This window comes from Equus asinus, chromosome 12 (assembly GCF_041296235.1).
Source record: "Equus asinus isolate D_3611 breed Donkey chromosome 12, EquAss-T2T_v2, whole genome shotgun sequence".
Taxonomy (NCBI): domain Eukaryota; kingdom Metazoa; phylum Chordata; class Mammalia; order Perissodactyla; family Equidae; genus Equus; species Equus asinus.
This window is the reverse complement of record NC_091801.1, coordinates 43043252-43056563: the sequence shown is the minus strand read 5'-3', so window position 1 is coordinate 43056563 and position 13312 is coordinate 43043252. Positions and strand designations below refer to the sequence as shown.

At 36.6% G+C, this 13312-nt stretch overlaps 1 long non-coding RNA gene and 1 pseudogene across 1 annotated transcript in view; one reads left to right on the top strand and one right to left on the bottom strand.

Annotated features, from left to right (window-relative positions):
• The window catches only part of LOC139039727 (ligand-dependent nuclear receptor corepressor-like protein pseudogene), a 56545-nt pseudogene that overhangs the window by 29006 nt on the left and 14227 nt on the right, over positions 1-13312 (top strand).
• The window catches only part of LOC123283988 (uncharacterized), a 13963-nt gene continuing 5694 nt past the window's right edge, over positions 5044-13312 (bottom strand). Inside the window, exon 2 of the long non-coding RNA XR_006524813.2 lies at positions 5044-12934. This is a non-coding gene — a long non-coding RNA (uncharacterized lncRNA). The remainder of the gene's footprint in view (positions 12935-13312) is intronic.

Here is a 13312-nt window from a genome sequence, read left to right as displayed (position 1 = left end):
GAACAAGCTTAAATTGCGTACACTGCTAATGGTGTGTGGTATAAAAGGGAATGACCCTGAAGAACAATTTGGGAAGATCCAGTAAAGTGGCAGATGTGCATAGCTATGACCCAGCAACTCTACTCTGGGGGCCTACTTTGGAAACCCTCACATGTACGTACACAGAGAGACATATAAGAATATTAACTGCAGCGCTCTTTCTGAATTGAAAACTGAGAACAACCTAGACACTCATCAACAAGAAAACAGATAAATTCATTTATATGTGAAAACACGTTAAAGTACCATATATTGTTTCTTTCCGATGTTTTATTAAGATATGTGATGTACAATGAACTGCACATACCTAAAGTGTACAATTTGATAAGTTTTGTTTTATTATATACTACTCAAACTATAACCACAATCAAAATAAGGAACATATCCATCACACACAAAACTTCTCTTGCTCCTTTGTAGTCTATCCCTGTCTCTTCCCTCTGTGCCCCATCCCCAGGAAACCTCTGATTATTTTGTCACAATAGATTTGTTTGCATTTTCTAACACTTCTTTCTCTCAGCATCACTGTTTAGAGATTCATCCATGTTGTTGTATCAGTTGTCATTTCTTTTATTGCTAAGTAGCACCCATTATATAGATATAACACAATTTGTTTATCTGTTCCCCCGCTGATGGGCTTTTGAGTTGTTTCCGGTTTGGGGCTATTACAGATAAAGCTGCTATAAAGAATCTTGTACAAGTTTTCATGTGCATGTATGTTCACATTTCTCTAGGAGTGGGACTACTGAATCAACTGGAAGGTGAAGTCTTGACTGTTTAAGAACCTGCCAAAATGTTTTCCAAAATAGTTTGTTTAAACATCTGATCAAATCTTTTGCCCATGTGATAAACTGGATTGTCTTATTATTATTGAGTTGTAAGAAGTTTATGTCTATTCTAGATAGAGTTACTTTGTCAGATAGATGATTTGAAAACACTTTCTGTCAATCTGTGGCTGGATCGTCTATTTTCTTATGTGTCTTTTAAGGAACAAAAATTTTTAATTTTCATGAAGTCAAATTTATTGACTTTTCTTTTATAGTTTATGCCTTTTATTTTAGTTTATGCTTTATTTAAGAAATTTTTGCTTAACCCAACATCACTAAGATTTTCTCCTATATTTTCTTCTAGAAAATTTATAATTTTGGCTCTTATATTTAGACACTTATTATGATCCATTTTGAACTAATATTTCCATATGGTGTGAAACAACGATTAAGACCTTTTTTTGCGTATGGCTCTCCCATTTCCTATCACCATTTATTGAAAAGATGATCATTTCCTCTTTGAATTCTCTTGGCTTCTTTGTCAAAAATCATTTGTCCACAGGGTAGCCACATAAAAAGAATGAAGTTGTACAGCTATCTCATACCATATACAAAAATTTACTCAAATGGATCAAAGAGCTAAACGTAAGAGCTAAACCTATAAACTCTTACAAGACTACGTAGATTTAAGTCTTTGTGACCTTGGATTAGGCAATGGTTTCTCAGATTTGAATAGACATTTCTCCAAAGAAGATATACAAATGGCCAATAAACACATGAAAACATACTCAACATAATTAACTAATAGGGAAATGCAAATTAAAACCAAATGAGATACCACTTCACATCTGCTTGGATGGCCATAATCACAAAAGACAGGTAAGTGTTGGCTAGGGTGTAGAAAAATTGGAACATTCATGCTGTTGGGAATGTAAAATAGTGCAGCTGCTTGGGATATTTTCCAAAGTCTGGCAGTTCTTCAAAAGGTTAAACATAAAGTTACCCAGCAATTTCACTCCCAAGTATATAACCAAGATAACTGAAAACGTATGTCCTCGCAAAAACTTGTAAACAAATGCTCATAGCAGAATGATTTGTAAAAGCCCCAAAGGGGAAGCAAATGTCCATCAACTCATGAATAAATAACCAAAAGGTGGTATATCCGTACAATGAAATATTACTAAGCAAGGAAAAGAAATGATACATGCTACAACATTGAAAGCATTCAACTAAGTAAAGAATCCAGTCACAAAAGACCACATATTGTATGATACCATTTATGTGAAATGTCTAGAATAGGCGAGTCCATTGAAACAGAAAGTAGATTGGTGGCTGCCTAGGGCCAGGGAAGGAGGATTCAGGAGGAAATGGGGAGTGACTGCTAATTGATACAGGGTTTCTTTTGTGGGTGACCTAAATTTTCTAAAATTAAATAGTAATGATGGTTGCGCAACTCTCTGAATATACGAAAAACCATTTAATCGTACATTTAAAATGCGTGAATTGTATTGTATGTGAATTATATCTTAATAAAACTGTTATTTTAAAAATCTATTGTCCATAAATTTGTGAGTCTACTTCTGAACTCTCTATGGTGTTCCACTGGCCTGTGACTATTCCAATACCACGTTGTCTGGATTACTGTCTCTTTATGATAAGCTTGGAATCAACTAGTTTTAGTCCTTCTACTTTGCTCTTCTATTTCCAAGTTGTTTTGGCTATTCTATATCCTTTGTAGTTCCATATTCATTTTAGGGTTGACTAATTTATTTCTTCAAAAGAACCTATTGAGATTTTCATTGAGATTCTCTCAAATCTACAGGTCAATTTGAGGAAAAATGACAACTGAGTCTTCCGATCCATGAACCAGTATCTCTGTCCATGTATTAAGGTAATCTTGGATTTCTGTCAGCAATGTTTTACACTTCTCAGTGTATAGTCCTGAATATCTTTTATCAAATTTATTCCTAGAAAATCCATGTTTACGTTATTGAAAATGGTACTTTAAATTTCAGTTTGACCATTTATTGCTAGACATAGAAACGTAACTAATTTTTGCATATTGACCTCATATCTGCAATCTTGCTATACTCACTTAAAAGTTCTAGTAGCTTTTATTTGTAGATTCCTTAGGGTTTTCTTAGACAATTATGCACTTGAAAATAAACACAGTTTTACTTCTTTTCCAAGCTGCATGTTTGATTTTTTTCTTTTGCCTTACGGTACTGTCTAGGACCTCCAATAGAAGTGGTAGGTAAACATTGTTGCTTCATTCCAGATCTTAGGGTAAAAGCATTCAGTCGTGCATCCTGAAATATAAGGTCAACTGTAGGGTTTTTGTAGATACTCTTTATCAGGTGGAAAGAATTCCCTTTTATTCCTTGTTTGCTGAGAGTTATTGTACTGAATGAATCTTTGTGCATCGAATGTTTTTATATATATATTAAAATGATTATTTTTTCTTTAGTTTGTTAATATGGTAAACTATATTAATTGACTTTAACATTAAGTCAACTTTGCATTCCTGGGTTAAACCCCACTTGGTCATGATATATTTTGTTTTTTCACTCAATTCATGATAAGTTGTTTGTTCAAAAATTGTGAAGAATTTTTCCATCTATTTTCATGAGGGATATTGGTTTATAGTTCTTTTTTCTTGTAATGTCTTTATCTGGTTTTGGTATCAGGATAATGTTGGCTTCATAAAGTGAGTTGGACGGTATTCCTTCCCCTTTAAAAGTCTGGAAGATTTTGCGTAGAACTGGTATACTCCCTCCTGGGATGTTTGGAAGAAGGTTGGGGGGGAATAGGGAAATGCTTGTCAAAGGGTACAAACTTGTAGTTATAAGACAAATCACCTTTGGGTCCTATTGTACAGCATAGTGATTATAGTTAATAATACTGTATTGTATACTTGAAGTTTTTTAAGAGAGTAGTTTTGTTTGAGGAAGATTAGCTCTGAGCTAGCATCTGCCACCAATCTTCCTCTTTTTGCTGAGGAAGATTGGCCCTTAGCTAACATATGTGCCCATCTTCCTCTACTTTACATGTGGGACGCCTGCCACAGCATGGCTTGATAAGTGGTTCCCATGTCCGTGCCCAGGATCCGAACCGGTGAACCCTGGGCCGCTAAAGCAGAGCACGCAAACTTAACTGCTATGCCACTGGGCCAGCCCCAAGACAGCAGATCTGAAGTGTTCTCACCACACACAACAAAAAAGTAACTATGATGGATGTGTTAGTTAACTTGACTATAATAATCATTTCACAATGTATATGTATATCAACTGTTTGCATTGTACACCTTAAGTACATGCAATTTTTATTGTCAATTATACTTCTGTAAAGTTCGAAAAAAAACGTTTAGTAGAATTCAGCCATAAAGTCATCTAGGCCTGAAGTGGAAATCAATTTCCTTAGTAGGCATAAAGCTAGTTATGTTCTTTATATCTTTTTATTAAGGGTAAAAAAACCAGCTTTATTGAGATATAATTTACATACCATACCACTCACCCATTACAAGTGTACAATTCAGTGGGTTTTGATATATTACATTATTGATTTTTTAAAATTGTGGTAAAATATATTCAACATAAAATTGGTCATTTTAACCATTTTTAAGTGTACAATTCAGTAGCACTAATTCCATTCAAAGTGTTGTGCAGCCTTCACCACTGTTTTCAAAACTTTTTCATCACCGCCAACAGAAAGTCTGTAATTGTTAAGCAATAAGTCTCCACCCTACCCTCTCTCTAACCCCTGGTTATGTCTACTCTACTTTCTATTTCTATGAATTTGCCTATTCTAGATACTTCATATAAGTGGATTCATACAGTATTTGTCCATTTGCATGGCTTATTTCATTTAGCATAATGTTTTCAGTGTTCATCCATGTTGTGTCATGTATCAGATCTTTATTCCTTTTTATCATTGAATAATATACCTTTGTACATATGCACTACATTTTGCTTATCCTTTCATCTGTGGATGGACACTTGGATTGTTTTCACCTTTTGGTTTTAGTGAATAATGCTTCAGTGAACATTGACATAAAAATATCTGTTTGAGTCCCTGCTTTGAACTCCTTTGGATATATACTTTCAGCTTTCAACATCTGACCATGATGCGTCTTGGTGTAGCCCTCCTTTCATTTATCCGACTTCGAGTTTGTTGAGCTTCAGGGATATATATTGTTTTTATCATATTTGGGAAGTTTTCGATCACTACATAGTCAATATTTTTCTGCTCTTTTCTCTCTCTCCTCTCCTTCTGTTACTTCCATTACACATAGGTTGGTGTGCCTAATGGTGTTCCACAATTCTCTAAGGCTCTGTTCATTTTTCCTCATTCTTTTTTCTCTCTGCTCCTCAGATTGCATAATCTCCATCAGTCTGTGTTTAAGTTTTCTGGTTTGTCCATCTTTCGGTTCAGATTTATTGTTGGGCTCCTTTAGTGAGTGATTGTCCAGCCACACCCTTGATGTTCTCTCCAGAACAGATTTTCTCATTTTTTTGTAATGTAGATAGGTTGAGAACTTTCAAATCTTCAATTTTGGTTTCTTTTTCTACCTTGCACCTCAAAACTCTTCCAGCCTCCACCCATTCCCCAGTTCTAAAGCCACTTCCACAATTTTAAGTATCTGTTACAGCAGCACCCTACATCCTGGTACCAAAATCTGTATTAGTTTGCTAGGGCTGCCTTAACAAATTACCACAGACTGGGGGCCTTAAACTACAGAAATTAATTTTTTCACAGTTCTGGAGGTGAGGAGTCCAAGATCAAGTTGTGGGCAGAGCTGTTTCTTCTGAGGCCTCTCTCCTTGTTTTGTAGGTTATTGTCTTCTCCCTGTGTCTTCACGAGGTCTTGCCTTTAGACGAGTCTTTGTCCAAATTTCTTCTTCTTGTTTGGACGCCAGTCATCTTGGATTAGAGCCCATCCTAATGACCTCATTTTAGCTTAATTACCTCATTAAAGACCTTTTCTCCAAATACAATCACATTATGAGGTACTGGGAGTTAGGACTTGAACATACGAATTTTTCAGGAACACACTTCAGCCCGTGACATACTTCCTGGTATGGAACCTGCATCCTGTCAGCAAGCTGGGGTGTGGGTGCTCAGGGCCCGGTGTTTTCAACCTGCTCCTACCTGTGGTAGAGTTCCACCTTCCAAGTAGGGGCTACTTGGGGGAACAGAGCCCCAGTCCTCTTGGCTACATTTGCCTGGAATAGAACTTCTGCAACATGAAGCTGAGAACGTTAGAGACTCCAGCAGCCTGCTCTCCCAGGGAGAAACTCTCACCCTAGACTGCGAGCTAAGAGGAGAGAGAGGGTCTCATTTTCTTGTAAAGCTAGATCACTCCGACTTGTAGGAGGGGTGGAGGTAGGAGTGGGACATGGCTCAAATGGCACAGACTTGCTATTCTTACCCAGATTTACTAGATTCTCCTGAATAAATGTTTTTTAATTTGCTGTATGCCATTAGGACAATTTCCAGAAAATTTAAATTTAAAAATAATAATGATTTTTACCATTTTTTTTTTTTTGAGGAAGATTATCCCTGAGCTAACATCTGCTGCCAGTCCTCCTCTTTTTTTGCTGAGGAAGACTGGCCCTGAGCTAACATCTGTGCCCATCTTGCTCTACTTTATATGTGGGATGCCTACCACAGCATGGCTTGCCAAGTGGTGCCATGTCCACACCCAGGATCCGAAGCGGCGAACCCCGGGCCGCCAAAGTGCAATGTGCGAACTTAACCACTGTGCCACAGGCTGGCTCCAATTTTGATCATTTAAATGATCGTTTCATGGGCAAATGTTCTGCCGAGCTCCTTATACCACCATTCTGGAAGTCCTGTCTCTATTACTTCTTGAGTCCACTTGGCTAGTTTGTGTCTTTCAAGGAATTTGTCTATTCGATCTAAGTCATTAGTTTGTTGGCGTAAAATTGTCTACTATATTCCCATATCACTTTTAATGTTTGAAGGTTCTGTAGTGATGTCTTCTCTCTCTTTCCTGATATTATTTATTTGTGTCTTTTCTCATTTTTATCCTTATAGGACTTGCTTGAGATTTGTCAATTTTATTGATCTCAGACAAATCGTTTTTGGTTTAATTGGTTTTCTCTCCTTTTTGTCGTTTTTGGTTGTTTTTTATTTTTATTGATTTCTTCCTTTTATTTACTTTTTTCCTACTTATTTGGGTTTATTTTGCTCTTCTTTTTCTGGCTTCTTAAGCTTTAACCATAGTTTTGAGAATTTTCTTCTCTTCTAATATGAGTTTTTAATGCTATAAATTTTCCTCTAAGAACTGCCTGGCTATACCCCACAAATTTTGATATGTCATGCTTTCATTTCCATTCTATTCAAAATATTTTAAAATTTCTTCTGGGATTTGTTCTTTGATGCATGAGTTATTTAGAAATACGTTTAGATTCCATATATATGCGGATTTTTCAGTTATCTTTTTTTTTTTAAGATTTTATTTTTTTCCTTTTTTTCCCCAAAGCCCCCTGGTACATAGTTGTATATTCTTCGTTGTGGGTCCTTCTAGTTGTGGCGTGTGGGACGCTGCCTCAGCGTGGTTTGATGAGCAGTGCCATGTCCGCGCCCAGGATTCAAACCAACGAAACACTGGGCCGCCTGCAGCGGAGCGCGCGATGTTAACCACTCGGCCACGGGGCCAGCCCCTCAGTTCTCTTTCAAATACTGTTTTCTCTGAGTTTGAAAATTTTTGTAATTGAGGTCACATTGGTTTTTAATATTGTGTAAATTTCAGGTGTACATCATTATATTTCAGCTTCTGTATAAGTTACATCATGTCCACCACCAAAAGTCTAGTTTCCATCTGTCACCATATATATGTGCCCCTTTACCCCTTTTGGCCTTCCCCCACCCTCTTCTCCTTTGGTAACCACCAATCTGTTCTCTGTTTCTGTGTGTGTGTTTGTTTGTTTGTTTATATTCCACATGAGTGAAATCATACAGTATTTGTCCTTCTCTGTCTAACATTTCACTTAGCATAATACCCTCAAGGTCCATCCATGTTGTTGCAAATGGCACAATTCCGTCTTTTTTATGGCTGGGTAGGATTCCATTGTGTACATATACCACACCTTTATCCATCATCTGTTGATGGGCACTTAGGTTGCTTCCCGGTTGTGGCTATTGTGAATAATGCTGCAATGAACATAGGGGTACATGTATCTTTTCAAATTAGTGTTTTCGTCTTCTTTGGATGTCTACCCCGAAGTGGAATAGCTGGATTGTATGGTAGTTCTATTCTTAATATTTTGAGAAGTCCCCATACTGTTTTCCGTAGCGGCTGTAGCAGTTTGCATTCCCACGAGCAGTATATGAGGCTCCGCTTTTCTCCACATCCTCTGCAACTCTTGTTATTTCGTGTCATTTTAGTAATAGCCATTCCGATGGATGTGAGGTGATATCTCATTGTAGCTTTGGTTTGCATTTCTCTAATTATCAGTGATGTTGAACATCTTTTCTTTTCTTTCCTTTTTGGAGAAGATTAGCCCTGAGCTAACTTCTGCTGCCAATCCTCCTTTTTTTGCTGAGGAAGACTGGCCCTGAGCTAACATCCGTGCCCATCTTCCTCTATTTTATGTGGGATGCCTGCCACAGCCTGGCTTGAAAAGCATTGTGTAGGTCTGCCCCCGGGATCTGAACTGGAGACCCCAGGTTGCCAAAGTGGAAGGTGTGAACTTAACCGCTGTGCCAACGGGCCGTCCCCTGAACATCTTTTCATGTGCCTGTTGGCCATCTGTAAATCTTCTTTGGAAAAATGTTCATATCCTCTGCCCATTTTTTGATTGGATTGTTTGTTTTGTTGTTGTTGAGTTGTGTGAGTTCTTTATATATTTTGGAAATTAACCCCTTATTGGATATATGACTTGCAAATACTTTCTCCTAGTTGGTGGGTTGTCTTTTCATTTTGTTGATGGGGAGGACTTTTAGTTTGATGTAGTCCCGTTTGTTAAATTTTTTCTTTGTTTCCAGTGCCTGAGGAGACATGGTATTCAAAAAGATACTGCTAAGACTAATGTTGAAGAGCATACTGCCTATGTTTTCAGCTAGGAGTATTATGGTTTCATGTCTTACATTCATCTCTTTAATCCATTTTGAGTTGATTTTTGTGTATGGTGTAAGATAATAGTCTACTTTCATTCTTTTGCCTGTGGCTGTCCAGTTTTCCCAACACCATTTATTGAAGAGACTTTCCTTTCTCTATTGTCTGTACCTAGCTCCTTTGTCGAAAATTAGCTGTCCGTAAATGTGTGGTTTTATTTCTGGACTCTCAGTTCTGTTCCATTGAGCTGTGTGCGTGTTGTGTACCAGTACCATGCTGTTGTGATTACTGTAGTTTTGTAGTATGTTTTGAATTCAGAGATTGTGATACCTCCAGCTTTGTTGGTTTTTCTCGAGATTGCTTTGGCTTGTTGTTAGTTTCTAATGTAATACCATTGTGGCCAGAAAGCATAGTTTTTATTATTTGAATTCTTTTACATTTATTGAGACTTTCTTTACGGCCAATCTTACCGTCTATCTTGGTCAGTGATCCAGTTGTATTTGGGAAAATGTTAGGTAGAATGTTGGTTGATAGAGTTATTCAAGTCTTCCTTTACTGATTTTTCTGTCTACTTCATTTGTCATTTATTGAGAGAAGGGTATTGACATCTATAATAGTGGCTATAATTGTGGATTGGTGCAGTTCTTTTAATTTTATCATTTTCTGTTTTATGTATCTTGAAGTTCTGTCATTAGGTGAATATGTATTTAGTGTTGTTCTTCTTTTCCATAGAATTTGACAGTCTCTACCTTTTCATGACAGTCTCTATCTTTTCATGTTTCAAAAATCTCTACCTTTTGATTTTTTTTACAGCATTCACAGTTAAAATGATTACTGGTTGTTGTGATTAAAGTGGTTAAATGTACCATTGTGCTATTTATTCATTCTCTCTCTTATTTGTGATCTCTTTGTATTTTTTTCTACCTTCTTTTAGAAGGCAGAAAATTTTACATTTTCTAATTCCATTTAATCTCCTTTATTCACTTGTTAGGAATAAGTCAATATTCTTTTCATATTATCTGTACTCTTTGTTTTCTTTATTTTATAAGTTGTTTTAGGGTTTATATTAGACATCTTTCACTTATTACGCTCTACCTTCTGATCATATTATTATCCTTCATGTATAGTATAAGCTCATTACAATAGTTTACTTTCATTTCACCTTTCCTAGATTTTAGGTTATTGTGGATATACATTTTATTTCTACATATATTAGTAACCCCACATGCATTGTTACATTTTTGTTTTAACCAGTCAGTAATGTTTTAAAGATATTTAAAAATTAGGGAAAAGTGTATTTTCTATTTACTCACAAACTTTCCGTTTCCAGGGCTCTTTATTTCCTTGTGTATATCCAGATTTATAGTTGGTATCATTTTTCTTCTGTCTGGAGGATTTTCTTTAATATTTATTATAATGCTGGGCTGCTGGTGATGAATTTTAGCTTTGATATGTCTGAAATAGTATTTATTTCATTTTCATTTCTGAAATGTATGTTTACTGTATATAGAATTCTGGGCAACCATTATTTTTCTTTCAGCTCTTTAAAGGTGTTGCTCCATTGTCTTCTGGCTTTCATTCAATCCAGTGAGAAGTCTGCTGTAATTCTCATTTTTCTTCTGTACACGTGTCTTTTTTTGGGCTGCTTTTAAGTTTTTTCCTTATCACTGATTTTAAGCAGTACGATTATGATGTGCATTGGTGTAGTTTTCTTTGTTTCTTCTGCTTGGGGTTCATTGAGCTTCTTGGAAATATGAGTTTATGGTTTTCATTAAATTTGGAAAAATTTCATCCGTAAGTCCTTCAAAATTTTTTGTCCTATCCCTCTCCTCCTTTTTGGGAGTGCAGTTATATCTGTATTAGGGCACATGATGTTTTTCTATAGCTCACTGACATTTGTTTTTTTCCAGTCTTTCCTCTCTCTCATTTTAGATGATTTCTGTTGTCTTTAAGTTCATTAATCTTCTTCTACAGTGTCTAACCTGTTGATAATTTTAACCATACTATTTTTCTTCTCAGACATTGTATTTTCACTTCTAGATGTTTATTTGTGGTTTGTTTTGTTTGTTTCCTTTTAGATTAAGAAAGGTTCTTTTACCATGCTAAAAATATAAAATATACCATCTTAACCATTTATGAGTGTAGCACAATTCAGTAGTGTTAAGTAAATTCATATTGCTGAGGAATAGATTTCTTTTACATCTTCCATATCTCCTTAAAATGCTCATCTTTCATCCTTTTTGAACATATGAACTATATTTATACTAAGTGTTTAAACATTCTTGCCAACTATTTCTGTCATCTCTGGGTCTGTTCATATTGATTGATTTTTCTTTTCATTTTAGGTCTTATTTTCCTGTCTCTTGCATATCTGGTAATTTTTTTTTGTCAAGTGCCACATAGTGTGAATTTTATTTTCTTAGTTGTTGGAGTTTCTGTGTTTTTTTTCTAAAATATTTTCAGGCTTTGTTTTGAGATTCAGTTAAGCCATTTGTAATCAACTCTGCCATTTTGAGGCTTGCTGTCTTGCTTTGTTAGGTGGGTCGAGTACAACTTTTAGTACAGGACTAATTTGGTCACAACACTGATGTGATACCCTTTTGAGAATGTCCTTGTATTAGGAGGTTTTTTTTATTTGGCTAGTGGGAATATAGAGTATTACCAGCCCTGTGTGAGTTCTGGGATGGCTAGCTTGAATCTTTCTCATGGTCTTTCACTGGCCTTGAATCTTTCTCATGGTCTTTCACTGGCCTTGAATAGTTTCCTCACACACCTGCATTGATCAGTACTCATTTGGAGCTCTTCCTCTGCAGATCTGTCTTCTCTCATACTTCATCCCATAAATGCTCGTAAGATTTCCTTGTATGAACTCTGTATCTTTAGCTCCTGGAACCAGCAGGCTCCGTTTGGGTACTTCCTGCCTGCACACAGCCTAAAAATTCTCTCCAGGCTGTAAGCTGGGGCAATAATATGGCTCACATCTTTTGTTTCATTTCTCTCAGAGATCATTATCTTTCACTGACTGTTGTCTAATATCTGGACACCACTGTATGTTTTGTCCGGTTTCTTAGTTGTGTGTGGTGGGAGGATAAGTCTTGTTGTTTTCTTTTTAATCCAGTTGTTTTCCCCCGTCATTGCTAGAACCCCAAATCTCAAAAATACCGCATATTGATAGCAGATACATACAGATGTAGTAAAACTACAAAGAAAAGCACAAGAAGGATAAATTCTCAATTCAGAATAGTGGTTACTTCTGGGGAAGCTGGGAGAAAGGGGAATGTGATTAGGTATAAAAAGAGACCTATAGGGGGCCAGCCCCATGGCCGAGTGGTTAAGGTCATGCTCTCCACTTCCACGGCCTGGGGTTCGCTGGTTCGGATCCGGGGCATAGACCTACACACCGCTCATCAAGCCATGCTGTGGCAGCCTCCCACATAGAAGAACTAGAATGACTTGTAACTAGGATATAGAACTATGTACTGGGGCTTTGGGAAGAAAAAAAAGAGGAAGGTTGGCAACAGATGTTAGCTCAGGGCCAATCTTCCTCACCAAAAAGCGTGCAAAAACAAGACCTATGACTATTTTTATAATATTTTATTTCATAAGCAGGGTATTGGGCACATAGGTATTTGGCTTAGTGTTAGTCACATTTAATATCAGTCCTGAAATATTTCACAATTGAAAGATTTCAAACAGAACAAAGGATTAAGTTTTTTAAAAAGACAAACTGGAAATACTAGAAGAAAAAGCAGGTATGTCTTAGTGGTGTCTATAACCTTGATTGAACCTTTTACTCCCTCTACAAATGGATGTATAATATGTAAGAAACAGTCTTCAAATTAATATTATGAATCATTCATAAAAAAACATTGAGCCGGTCTTGTGCCCGTTCTTTGATTTTTGCCCTGAGAAGTTGATATGGGGAATATATGTATTTCCAGACTGTTCTTGACTTTTAGAAAAGTTTAAGGCAACTTGACTGAAGTGAGCCAACTAGAATCCTGAGTAGGGAGAATGAGGTCACATTCTGTGGATTCATTCTTCCAGGTCTGCAAAACAGTAAGAAACCATTTCCTCAGTATTAGAGGGATCAGATAGCAGCAAGACTCGGAAAGCTTCACCAAACTGTCTTCTGTTTCTGCCATATGCCTCCCAGAGGAACCAGAACTAGCAATTCTAATGGCCTTGCACAGTTGTAGGAGAACTCCTGCCACTACCATGCATGTATCTATGACTTTCTCTCCTTTATATTTTCCCCTGTGAACATGAAGGACTATAGTAGTAGTTAATTATGTTTTCCGAATATTTCTGATTCTTTGCCTTCCAGGACGTGGTAGGACTGCAATTCCCAAATTCTTGGTTTGGGTGGGGTCATGTGAATAGTTCTGGTTAATAAAGTATAGGTGGAAGAAATCTGTGTCACTTAC